The following is a 14,454-nucleotide window of genomic DNA, read 5'->3' as shown; positions in this document are numbered from 1 at the left end:
TGTATTTTAATATGATGACAAGCAATATTTTTTAGACTATGCGGACGATGGAAGAATACATGTTTGACGCCAAGGTCAAATAACTAGATAATTTTGATAACACAACTGATTTATAAAACCATTATTCTGTAAAAAATAGAAAATACAGTTTAAGTGATTATTCTAATCGGTAAATATTTTAAGTAACCATGGTAATTATCATTTGGTTAATCTCCTTAGTATTTTGATCCTTATGAACTGGTAATTACTATATAATCTGATATAATGTGTAATAATAATTAATATTTAGTATTCAATTAACATTGGTATTAGATATTATATTTACTAGCTCGATTTTGCCGAGATACGAAGTGATCACGAAGAAGTACATATGAATCATTCTTCGAATTTGGTATTTAAGAAACATCCAAGTACATCTAAATATATTAACATTCTACTAGATATTTATTTAAATACACGTCTATAAGGAACCAGCACCCAAGGTGCTAAAGATAGAAGAAACTTAATAAATTGTTCTGCTGAGAAACATGAACATGTTCGACTACTTCTTGTACTTTAATTAATCTTATTTTACTTAGCTATTCCACCTAATTCTACTTCACGAAAAACATACAAAATTACTGAACCTTAGATCCAAGATACCACATGACACTTTACAAATACATATTCTTAGCTATGTTTGAAAAGAGCCTTGAAAACAGAAAAAATCGTTGATATAAATTTCAAATAGAAATTCTTCTACACAGAGGTCGTGTTTTGTTCACAAAGTTAAGATGATTAGGATGCGAAGTTGATAGTAGGAGAAACTAGGGCGACCATTTAGACGCGTTAATTAAAGAACCTGAGTTTTCCGGAGCAATACCGATATCAATCAGCCTGATTATCGCGTATGCATCAAATGGTACAGAAATATCCATCCAGAAGGCGAGAAATGAGAACAGCTGTCGATGCTTGGCCCGGATGCGTTCACTATGACGTTGAACGCACGTGACAGCCGTATGTCACGCACATAGCCATGTTCTTTTTCGATTTCAAATCCGCACACATACAAACTGGATCCACAGATTTTGCCCCGAGTCAAAAAAATAATGAAATGGTCGCGTCCAAATCTATTGGACCGCAGCCAAAGAAACAGATACCGTAGCGCGATATGACAGGGGAAAAAATTGAAGCCAGAACCCGAAAATCCCATGGACGATAACAAAGGTATGCACTAGGCGTTTTTTTCGACAGCACTGTGTTCGATAACAAATAAATAAGCTTGATATCCGTACAAATGTGATTAATACCGTGTGACGACGCTGTTAGGTGATTAAATTCAGTCCCTAATCATTTATCTATCGTGACACATTTGTATGTATAGTTTGTATTTGTCAATCTTCGATATAAATATTTGAAACTAGAAAAACTACAAATACGATATGTCTTGGGATTAAAAGGATGATACGAATACAACCATAATCGTAATCTGTGTCACGATCGTCACGGATATTACAAGACAACAGCCTAACATTTTACACAATAATCACATTACGATGTTTATTATATCAAAGCTCTGCAAGCAACAACAATATTTCTCTTCCTGTCTTGAATTATTCTACAAAAACTATTATTACCACTCTCACGACGCATAAAGGAATGCTTTATTTATACACCGAGTGCAAAGCAATAATTATAACTGCTTCAAAAATGCAACAACGATGACCTAACATGGCTTGTCTGAAACTTTTTAATTTCCATTCCTTCTTTCTTCCGGTGTGCTATTTGCACTGAAACATCCCTACGAACCGGCCGATGTTTCGCGTTTCCTGTCTGCGGCTGACTTCAAAGGAATCGTTCGCGGCGCTTTTAAATCCGATATTAAACGGTTTAATAAATGAAGCAATTTTCGATAAAGAGCACGGGCAAACGGCTCTCTTACTTCAGCTTCACGTGCACACGATAACCGCCCGAAGCGCGAGAATTATTTTTTAGAATACCGGAAGAGGATCGCGAAAGGGTGGGCGGCTCGCCCTGTCGAACCCGTGGGGTTAATTCGCGATTCGCAACGATCGTTGAATACTTGAACGCTGGACAGAGAATGGAAAGGAACGAAAGAGAACGAGAGTGGATCTCCCGTCCATTCGGTTCTTTTATTCCGTTTTCTCTGCTTTTTATTCAAGCAACATCGGATTTCTCGCCTGTGGCGAGACCGTAACAAGTTCTGTCAATTTCCACTCGTGGCTGAATATTGAAATGAGTCAAAGCGATGTGGAAATGTTTATCGCAGGCAGAGGGACCAAGGTCGAGAGGAAAAAAGAGGGGAGAAAAAGCAGGGAGGAAGCAAGCGAACGGAAAAGCCTCGCTAATCTAAAGCTCTAACCCATGCAGTCGGAAATGAATCGCGAGTAAGATTCTCGATATAATGGAAAGGAAAAATAACGCCGGGATAAGCTGTATCCGTTCGTTTGCATCCCTTTGCATCGTTCTGTATTTTTCTATCGGCAAATGCGTCCGGCTTTGAAATTATTTCCGCTCGTTTCTTGCGCAGCTCACGGGCGCGATCAGAATGAAAAGCGTACGGTTCTATCGTGAATGATGCACGATCGACGTGAAATGGTTCTAGAGCGTAGTTTTGGTTTCGTTGAAAAAGGACAAATGCCGCTAAAACGTGCAGATATTGGTTGATAGTTGGAAATACACATGTACGAAAGTGGAATGGAGATTTTGTTCGGTTCTTCTAGATTGGTTTACTCTTGTGTTGGTTCGAGTAAGTCTGGGGGATAGGCATAGTGTGTAATGTTGCAATTAGTAGATTAGGAGAGCGATGGATAGACAAGTAGAATGGGACGATAATTGCTGTGAAACTAACTTTCAATCCGCTAATTGTATCTCATGTACTTTTTGACCACGTATATTATTATAACAAATAAGATAATAATATTCGTTGTTAATAATCCTAGGTATTCTATAATTATATTGAAAGGAATTATTGGTTATTTAAATCTATCAAATACACGTTTCTCTTCATTTCGAAAAAAAGAAAAATGTTATGTGCATGTAAGTTTGTAATTAATTGGCAATTTAGTAAAAATTTACGCACGAAGTATAAATTGCAATGTTAAAGATAACATATCATAAAATATGAAACGAACGAGGGAAAGCACAATACATTTCTGACAAAAATACAGTTTTTATATGCGATGCTTCATTACCTTAAGACATATGTACGTACATATATGCTACCAATCCTTGAAATGTATTATATATAACGTATTCAGACGTATATGGAGATAAGAAAATAGAATGAGTTGTAAACTGTATCTCATGAATAGGAAACGATCGTTTTAACGAAGAGACGTTGATCCATTCCACGGAGAGATAGTCACAAGGCAAATAATTGCACGATTTATTGGAGAGGAATAAAAGGGAAGATACGTCGTTGTGAAACGAAAATAAATATCTACATTCGACGGGGCGATATTTTTATACGAAAAATTGATGGAGCTTCGAATAAAAAAATTAACAAATGCGGGAAAAAGTGATGATACTAAAAGATAAACGCATACTTTGCCAAACACGATGAATCATACTTTATTCATTCGGATTATTTGTTTTCTACGAAGAATTTGAAACTCATTCCGCAGCGCTGTTTTTTCAATTTTGAGAAATTCACAGTCACGAAACTTATCGTGTCGATTGCAATAATTTCAAGTTAAAGAATTCGAATCAAAATTGTGTATTACGCTAGATACTCTCGCAACTTTCTTGCCAGTGACAAATATTATATAAACTGAACATATACGGATATACATTGTAGTATATACCAATTTATCTTAAGTGACTCGATCTACTATGAATGTATTTAAGCTAAGCATGAATTTAATTATTATTGTTGTCATACAGATTGTATTCATATCGTTCATCGCAAGAAAATCTGTGTACTATACGTATAATGCACTATAACAATGACTGCTTCAAAGATTTAATCCGATCCTCCTGACCTTTTCAAAACACGTAACGTGCACACAATATTGAATCAGTAGCATCATCTTCGAAAGCAGCAGTACATCCTACACGATATCTATCAAATTGATAAATATTACAAATGAATTTAAATAATTTTAATTTTACTTAAAAATTCAAGAAAATTTAAATTTTTTAACATTATGCTAGCGGAGAAAAGGCACATAGCAGCGCAGTAGATTCACCCGAGATGATCAGACTGTGCATATCACAGTACCGTTTACATGTACATTCTTCCCCTCTCTTGTAAATCGACAAAAATCCTCGATAGCAAATAGATAGCTCAATGCAAATCAAAGGGAGCAGTTCGGTTAAACAATTCCACTTTCCAGTAATTTGACTAAAGCAACGAAAACCATCTGAATAAACAACCAATGTTCGTAAAAATAAATTTTTATACTTTCGAATATAAAATAGCTTCTAGCTTTCTTTCTCTTTCAAACAACACACTTCAAATACCGAATCTTCCTACTGCAAATCCTTCAATTCTCAGACAGTACTACTATTCCCAAAATCTCTTCCATTACAATTTCCTAGTAATCAAAGTTGAATCTCCATTTTCTCCTCATCAAGCAATCACAGATCACTTCAGCAAACATCCTATAGCAACGAAGCGTGCATCTGAAATTCTAATCCGTTCTGCACCTTCTCGATTCCGCAAAGCGATCTAAACTTTCGCGGGCCTCCTCGCGATAGCGGAAATTCCCCGTAAATATTCGGCGACGTTTCGATTCGTTTCGAAACGGTAACCGCGCACGAACGTTCGAGTGGCCGCAGCTAATGCCCGTCAATCAGAAACGGCACGTAGTAGCCGCGATAAATAAAAGTGTTCCCCCGCTGGTGTGTATATTTACCGGTGACTATTTTAAAGCGCCACGCGCGCAAATACACGCCACCGACGAGGAAGTCGCTGATGCACTCACTGAATGAAGAATGTAACTAATACCGGGGCCGTGATTGCGACACGGTCCAACGATATTCCGTAATAATTCTCTGGTCGGTGATCTCTACTCGGTTAAAGTTTTAACTTTGATTTACACGGACACGACAGATTCCATGTCCCTTCCGTGTATATAAATTATCTGTTTAGAAGCAACAACGTAAAATGATCATATTAGTGGTGACCGTCGACGGCGAATCATTTATAAATGATTGTAAAGTTTCGAAGTATAAGTAAGCTACAGATAGTGATAAATGTTGATAGTACTTTTAGTTAAGTAACGTCTTCGTAATTTAATTACATTCTGGCATTTTTAAACTACTCGAATCGTTGGGAAAAATCACACGTACAAATTTATTCATCGTCGTTATGATCAAGGGTTTCTAGGGCTTCTTGTAAAATATTATGAAAATAAATTAACGTAAAACAAAGAGAAAGATAGGTACCGATGCAGAAAGAACTCGATTCTTTTGTTTTCTCCGCAAGCAATACAACTAATGTCAATTTCCACTCTTCTCTTCGTTCGTAAACAACTATTTATACCCATTACTCTCCTCTACTCTGACAACTATCTCTATTATTCGCATCAATATTCATCGACATTTATCAATGAATCCACAGCCATTAGTACTATCGAACCAACAAAGATCCGTTCCCATATATTCATAAAACGATCGTATCTCTTCGAATCGAACTCGTTGGACCAATTTCTCACTTCATAGATTAAAGAGGTAATCGTTGCCGAGTGTATTCTCGAAAACGAGTGCGCGAAGACGACAGCTCGTGGCGTCGGAACGCGCGGTCGTCACCGAATCTCGGTGGCGAACCTTTAATTAAAATCTTTCGATCCGAGGGGACAAATCTCGCCGTCTGAAATGAGGCGAAACGACGCGAGAATGGTCGTAGAGAAACGCGCGCGAGTAATGTCTCATTACGTACAGATTGACCTAATTACGAAAGGAAACGTCTGGCGCACTCGAGTAGTCGCATCTCGTCTGCAGTTGGTGCGTTGCCTGCCTTTCTGTGTAAAATTGGAAATCGTTCTCTATTTATAGCGCTTTTCCGATAGGGTCACCGAAGCCGGACAAATATGGAACAATGTAGGGAGCAACAGGGAGCGTAAAACACTCCGTTGCACGTTCCCTCTTTGTTTCCATCTTCCCTCCTCCTTGCTCCCCCCTCGCCGTACTCGCGGCGTGTTATTATTTTTACGTGCCGCCGTACCGGCAACCTTGACTCTGGTATCGATCTGAAAAAGCACAAGTCACCGAACGCCTCGCGAAACTACGAAATTTCCAACGTGTACAGTTAACGCCGGAAACAGCGTAAACAGTAAATCCACCGAACGTCAGAGACGAACAGCCGCCACTACTCACGGAGTCTCTTTATTCGTCCGTGAATTCTACGCTTTCACGGAGCAGCTACTGGTCCTGCTGGAAAGCGAGTTTCGTTGTTACGCGCCGTCGAACCGCGGAACGAGCGTTCAATTAATCACTTCCCGCTTATTCGAACGCAACCGGCTCGAATATCAACTTTGCAGAAAGAAAAAGCGATTTGACATTCCTATTCGGAGCAAGTAAAAGGAATCGATTCCCTTGAGTCTTTTCGAATTATTAAAGAGGGTTAACACTTATTCTGAATGTTTCTAATTATTATAAAATACATGGTAAAATTGTGAATCGAAGTAAAAAGTTGGTGTCGTTTGATATATCGAAGAGAAATATAGATCGATAACGGCGGCCATCTTTACAGCGTACGGATGTATAACAAGACGTTAATAATTGCTTCGATACGCGACACTGAAAAGCGTCGAAGTTAACTATCCAAGATCATACAATCTAACCTACATCTGTCATCGCGAAAACGTATTACGCGATCCTTACTTTCTAAGTGTAACCGTGTCAAACTATATTACGATCGATCACTGTCTAACACGCGATCGACCATTACGTTAATCGACGTCGACAATGGGTTGGCTATTTCGATGAATCCCCGCGACGCGATGCGATATTTTCACGCGAAATTGCGATGGAAAGTGCACCTCGCACACATAGACGTGCGAGCAATACTGCACATCGACACTAAACACGGGTAGCGAAAAAACGGTTGCACGAGAAGAGGCAGAGTCCACAAATCGTGTAATTAACGTGCACACGTTTCAGCGAAATCCGCGACGTGTCGCGTTTGCGCGCGTACAGAGCGTAAATCACGCGGACACGAACCATACCCGCGTTTATTTGGCGCGTAAAAACGCCTGGTCAGCCGTATCGCATTACCTTGTCAACGAAATCGTCCGGTGTCCCGCCAACCAGCCGGAACAACAAGTTTCTCACATTTTCAGCCCTCGGCGCGCTCTCGTTCTCCCGCTGGGGCACAGAGCACAATCTCCGAACGAGCGTGGTTGCACGCGGCTATGATCACGGCACTGACTAGAAAAAACCAATACAAACAGGAGCAGCAGGCCTTATATATCTCCTCCGGTTGAACGGCGTGCAACCGGCTTCCGCACTTCTTCCTCTTCCTCTTCTATATTTTTTTTCTCTCGTCTCACACTGTGATCGCGTGCGAACGCGCCCCGTTATGGCGCCGCTGTCGGCGATCAGCGACGCAACGTTCACCGCGACGCGGCACGCGCCAACCAATGCCCATATTTCTTCCTCTCGTTAAAACCACCACTCGATCGTCACACGGTAAACGGCAACAACAACACCGGCGGAGTTTGATCGGTACAGTCGCGCTCGTAATCGACCACACGCGAGACCGAGATCGTCCGTTCAAAGAGATCCGGTGTACCACACGATCACCACCACGACAACGACGACCACCGCACGTATCAAACACGACTGCTACAAAGATCCACAAACGCGTGACGATCGCGCGAAGACGAGGACTAGCACAACGGCGCGACGACGATGACTAGGACGACGCGACTACAACGACGACGGCGGCGGCCGGCTCGCGAGGACCTCTTCCGCCGCACGATTCATGACCACCGACGGAGAGCACGTCGCTCTCGTGGCGACGACTGCGCCACTGCGCGGTATCTCGTCGAAACGATCCGACGGGCACGCGAGAGGGGTAAGGACGGAAGGTCGGAGAAAGAGAGAAGAAGGGGGATGCCGGAAAGGGAGAGAGATAGGTAGATCGGTGCGCGTGCACGTAGTAATAGTAGGCTACGGGTAGAAAGAGAAATATATAGATCGTGTATCGCTGTATGTGTGTGTTATATCTGTACGTATATATAATGTGCGCAGTCTAGGAAGAGCAAGAGAGAAATGGCTAGGATTCAACGGAAGAGCGCGAACGCGTACGACGAAGACTTAGCCGAAATTGACGGTCGTTTGCTGCGTTTGGATCATCGCATCGCGTCGTGACAAACGTGTCGTATATACCACCGACGGATGGATGGACACACACGTTGGGTTGGATTTTCGACGGCCGCGTTTTAGTTGTTTGTCGCGTTGTGCAGCGGCGCTCACGACGTTGGGACGCCCACCACCTGTAGTGCTCACCCTCTTTTCCTCGCGGCCAACCGTCCTTCCGCGCGCGCCATAGGCGCGCGCACTCGCGCTATGTCGTCCTTTCGGCCCACTACCCCTTTCATGCTGTACGTTCCGATCGAGTGGGGGAAACAAATTTTAAATTCACGTCTATGTTGTGTCGTTGTCATCGCGAGTCTTTGTCATCGTCCTATATTACGTGCTGTAATACGGTTCATCTGTACGTTGTCTTACTTTCTGACTACTATATACATATCTTGTAAGATATTGATTATTCGTATCGATAACAAACTTACAGGACGCTGGGTAGTAAACTACGACGAAAATCATGTTTAGAAACATAACGACAAACATACGCGACAAGGCACGCCGAGTTATTGTGTTCGAGCTAAGGCTAAGTACACATACTTAAAATGTTTTCAAAGTCGATCTCCTTAAAGATAAGGTGTTATTTCGAAGAATATTGTTGTTCAGTTTGAATTTATTCTTGAACGAAGAATCTGTAATGTACGAATCTGCACGTATCATGCTATTGTGAGTTTATAGTGTTTCACCATTAATATTGTAGTATAACTAAGAGTGACAGAGTTACAAAATGGCGGAATATTATTGAAAATTTTTCTATAAAGCTCGATATATGTAACTTCTACTGAAAGTATTTTTTTTTAATTATTAAATAATTGCATTTCTATCGTTATAGTCTACTCGTACACGTGTTTTCTATGTACGTCGTAACATAACCTTATCTCGATCATTACTACAATTAGACTTCTTAATTTTCTGTTGTATGTATTGTATCACAGTAATTAAATCTTTTACTTTTTATATATGTAAGAAAGATGCTTACGCTATTATAATCGTGGCACAAATCTATTTCAATACATATGTACATACAGATTACACTGATACATAATAAATGCAGATTATAGAGTCAATTACTACTTTGCTCTCGTCTAAACTATAATCAACATATATAGCACAAAGATGGATTCCAGAGAATTGATCGATTTTCGTTATAAATATCAGACCGAATTTTGCAAACGCAATAAGTATAGCACGGAAACCAGTTATTAATTTCGAGATACATCGGTAGCACGGTAACTATGCGAATAAAGCTTGGACGAATTTGTTACCATACCAGAAACGTTGTCGCACGCTGTCGGCGTAAGGTGTAAGGTGTAAGGTGCAACATTTTAGCGTGGTTCCTTACTTGCGGTTCGCACCATTATCCCGGCTCGTTTACAAAAAAATGCAGCGTCTGGTAAGCTTCTCGTTTCTTAACGGAGAGATAGAGGAACGGATATACCGCAGCCTCGACCCTCCGTAAACACGGATTAAGGGAAATGTTCCGGTGTAACCTTACTAATGGCCGTGAAAAAACAAATCTATTTGACGTAGAGCTTCTGTTAATTGTCAACGTGGCCGCAGAATTTTCGTTATTCCCTGTGTAAATAATTTCAGCCGGGAATTATCTGCACGTTTTGTTTTCCCGCCAACGTTAGCTGCTGGACGTTGCTCCAGCCTGTTACTGCTCCGCATGTTATTGCTTCACCTGTCTTCGATGTTTCTTTGCGCCCGCGCACAATTTTCATCGCGAAAGAAACGGAAATCAAGCCAGCCTCTATATTTCCGTCTGCTCCACTGATATTCCTTGTTTTCACTGATCTCGACCTACTTATTCCCAACAGTCATTGCTTGGAAAACAAATCGTTCCAATTTAAAGTAAATTTAACGTTTATGCCTCCTTACGAAATGATGTACATAGCACGCTTGGTACTTTTTAGTGGACACGTTATTTGAACACTACTGTCCAGACTGAGCAATCGCAGATCAGGTCTCGTTTTCTTTTCTCCGAATAAAACACGAGTTGTAAAAGTCAAGCTACGTGGTCGTGTTTTATGATCGTGGATTATAATTTGGTGAATCATAAAGCATGCGTGGTAAAACGAGATTGAAGGATATGGCAATACCAAAAGTTACGTTCTGATGTCGCATGTACTTAAGAAGATATCTAAATGTTTTCTATTTAGAAATTGCGAGTATAACAAGATCGGAACGTTAGACCGCATAATGCGTGTAGATTATAGATTAAACGTAAAACATGCTCCGTCGACTAAGTATGCTCTTTCAATATTCGCAAGATCGTTCATTAAACATCCGAGCAAGCAGCATATTTTATCGGATACAAATGGCTGGGGGAGAAAGCAACCGCGTGTACGTCAAAGTAAAATAAATTACAAATTTACTATTGAGAAATGATAATAAAAAGGATCGAGGAAGGAACTTTCGATTCGTCTCCCGTACATTCACTAGGTTCGCTGCAGCCTCTTTTAATTTTTCTTCACTAAGAAATGTTAAACTTTGTCGGAAGATACGCGCGTACGAAAATTTATTTCAACGAACAAGCTTGCGCCGCGCCGTGATTTTGAAGGAAAAAGAAATAACAATCGGAAGTAGGCAGTTCTATTTTTAATATGATTGACAAGACACGCCGATAGGGAGGCAGGAGTTGACGATGGTTAAGCACATTAGCCGGGAAAATTACGATCGACGAACAGTTAGGAACATAACGAGCGTAGAAAAGCGGTGCTGTAAATCGTTGAAATGGCGCCACAGGGATCGTCTCTTTTTGCCGTGGTCGGTTGTTCCCCGGACTTTTTGTAAAATACACGTAGGTCACTTTGGTGCGCGTAGATGGCACTTCGAATTTCGAGAGTAACCGCCAACGGATTTACAAAGTGAGGAAAAGGCACAACGCCATTTGTCTCGCTCACCTAATTAACTGCAGCCGCGGATTCAAACAAAGCCGCTCGATTTAATAACAATTTTGCTGGCGATGTTAACGAGATCCCATTGGATCATTAATTCCAGGCCCCCCTTCCTAACGTGTCGTGACTATTCGCACCGAGCTTCTTTGCTTCGTGTTTTGTAACCGATACATCCGTCGATATTTTTAGTAGAGAACGCGAGAAAGCTCGGCGAATCAGTTTGATACGAAACAGCGAGATGGTTGTACGGCATGCATAGCGGCAATTCGTATCTACGGATCCAAATTCTCAATAGATCCGCAAATAGTTGCCAACGGATTCTCTCTGCGAGTGATTTGCAACCGCACGTTCCAATAACTTATGTCAAGTAATTACATTGTTGCGATTACAAATAATTGCGTTGTCTAGTTCAAGTAGAAATCCATTTGAGTTAGATTCATTTTACGTCCCTTGCACAGGGATAATCAACGGTTCCGGGTAAGCTGGATAAAACGCTCGTAAAGTCTTGGTCTTTATCCGAGAAAATTAAGTGTTGCCGCGTGCTCGCCTACGCGACCATGCTTATTTATTTATCGGGACGAAAATAAAGAACAACGATTGATTATGTTTAGAAGAAACGGCTAGTAGAGCTTTATTTAGCATAATTCATTTTTATAAGATATACATTCTTACTGGATGATGTTCACACAGATATGTTTGCAATAGTATGTAAATTAAAGCTTTTATAAATAACTCGTCTTTGTGATTCATTGTTTAATCCATAAAAAATATTAATCGTGGATATTTACTTCGTGTTGCGCAACATCTTGATAATTGCGATAAAGGCACATCTTTTTAATTAATTCTCGAACGTTAGATATACCTGGCCGAGGGAGATGCTTAAAGAATTTTTAACAGCATCGGATAAACTCCACGTTCCTCGCTATTTACTCGGTCGCGTTTTAGTCTTTCCAAGTACGGTAATAAATCTCCTCAAGGCAGTATACTCCCGCTATATGTACTTTCTTTCCTTTTGCCGAGATTCTCTGAGGGCTCGGATTTAATTAAAATATTCTATGCGCTTCTTATACCGACATGGAGTAGGCGAGCATCGTATTCTTCCAAATATAATATTCATTTTGCGTCAGATAAAAAAGAAAGGAAATTACCCCGCTGTATCACCAGCATTCCATTCTAACGTATAAGTGAATCACGATATTGAATTAATGCAGATTAATATCATGTATATGGAAAGGAGCGAGAAAGAGGAAGTAAGAAGTGGATGACCTTTTTAAAATTACCGGAATATAATACAACATTGCTCGATATATTCATGAAGAAATCGGAGCTTCGAAGATAGCGTGCGTGTTTTCTTTGGCTTGTGCTTTGGCGTATTCAGATGATCTCAACTTTTGTTTCCTCGTTCATAGTTTGGCAGAATGTACGATTTTCCGCAGATTAAATATAACGTTTACTATGCGAAATTATTAGACATCAAAATTAAATTTATTCGGAGCAATTGCCAAAACTGTAATGGGGAGGGAGGAGAAACGAAAGAAAACGAAAAAGAGGAAAAGAATGAAGAAATAGGATTGTCGAAAGAGGAGAGGAAAAAAAGGGAGGGGAAGATGAAGGAGAATAGAAGCTGAGGGAAGAAAGGGTAGACATATGGTGGAATGGCGAGTGAAAAAAGAATGAAACGAAAGAGAAGCTGTTACCTTTGCTTACTTTAACCTAATATCTGGCTCACACGAAATTTGTATACCCTACCTCATCATTACTCAATTCTAAATTTGTTTTATCATAACTCAATCACGATATTTCACTGTAAATGACCTAATTTTTAGATATTTTTAATTATTGAAACTATTTTAACTAATTACACCACTATACTCAGATATATTTGCTATGGAAGATGTAGAACTGCGATTTCCACAGAATTAACAGACTCCAATAATTGGAATTTTACATAATCTACAATATTTCTAGGGTTTATCGATTTTTCCTCGTAATATTTTCCACATATCAGTTCGTTGACAGAAAATTCATACATTCGTTTCGTGGAAAACGTATAATCCTCGTTCTGTATTTTGCATACGGATATTGGCACTATGCTCACGGATATTATCAAAATTGGTAATCAAAGTAAAAAATACACAACGAGAGAAGAGAGAGAGAGAGAGAGAGAGAACGGGAGAATTCTACATACGAAACATCAAGCCGAGTAAATGGTCAGTCAGTGTAGTGAATAGATCAGAATGGAAATTCAAATATGTATCGCGATTCGACGTCATATAATGGCGACCGAGCCAAAACGCATGAAATGGCAGGATGATGCTCGCACATACTTGAACACGCACACATAATACACGTACATATTTATTTCTAGAAAAACGTCACGACCGCAAGATTCCGTCACGAAATTTCTGGCGTGGATTCAACGATATCTTTTTGGCTCCGAATCGACATATTCGACCAACCGCTCTATAGATAAAATAGCGTTTCATTCATCGTGGATCATTTTGTTAAGCCCACGTGGCTTATGCCGGGCATTCACGTGAATCGGCAAGCATGGAACGTTGCGAAAATCCATTGGAATATCGTGCGCCCACCGAAAAGGGCTTACCGGACTATTACCAGAAATTTTCGCTGACGTACGTTGAGAGGTTTTGAGAGAAATCGCCGTTGTTACGCATTGCGTGTAGACGGAGCGCGCGTTAAACGGCGCGCGTTCTCTCGTTATCCGCTGAAATATGGTGTTAATATTAGCTGGTTAAAGCGCGGCTCCCTGTAAAATGCCCTTAAAATTGAATCATCGAACCTCGGCAAGAACCGTTCTGTATGGATTTGTTCGTTGTGCAATCATGATACATGATATTCTGATAAATTCATTTGCGGTTTGACGTCAGAATTGTCAGATCGTAGATATCTGAAGAATTTGAAAACATGTAGAGAACATTTGCGATTAAAATTGGCATACTACACATTTAAGATGTTTTCAGAGTAGACAGTAAGGTTTGTACAAAGCACATCTCATTGTGAACAAGAATAGGAATATATTTTACTTTATATCGAAAAATCAAAAGTTCCAAGTATTCTAGAGCCTAGAGATTTAGCTTGGAAACTTATCTCTATTTGGTTTTATCTATACGCATATACCTACTCGTATATTTATCTGTATCTTCGACTTATTTTATTTTATTGTCTATTATGTTTTATTAGTATACTATTCTACTTCTGCTAAGTAATGCACATTTACAAT

At 40.1% G+C, this 14,454-nt stretch overlaps 1 protein-coding gene across 5 annotated transcripts in view; it reads right to left on the bottom strand.

Moving 5' to 3' along the window:
* Positions 1 to 14,454, bottom strand: part of LOC117213030 — a 486,984-nt gene that overhangs the window by 343,539 nt on the left and 128,991 nt on the right. The window contains exon 1 of one of the 5 annotated variants that reach the window (XM_033458257.1): positions 7,222 to 7,985. The exons of the other annotated variants lie outside the window; for them this stretch is intronic. The gene's annotated coding sequence lies outside the window, so the exon portion shown is untranslated. Of the gene's footprint in view, positions 1 to 7,221; positions 7,986 to 14,454 lie in introns of those variants that run through there. 5 annotated transcript variants of the gene reach the window in all.

The sequence above is a fragment of the Bombus bifarius genome, unplaced genomic scaffold (assembly GCF_011952205.1).
Source record: "Bombus bifarius isolate JDL3187 unplaced genomic scaffold, Bbif_JDL3187 scf7180000007970, whole genome shotgun sequence".
Classification (NCBI taxonomy): domain Eukaryota; kingdom Metazoa; phylum Arthropoda; class Insecta; order Hymenoptera; family Apidae; genus Bombus; species Bombus bifarius.
Note: the sequence above shows the minus strand (reverse complement) of the source record. Positions and strands in the feature narration are given on the sequence as shown.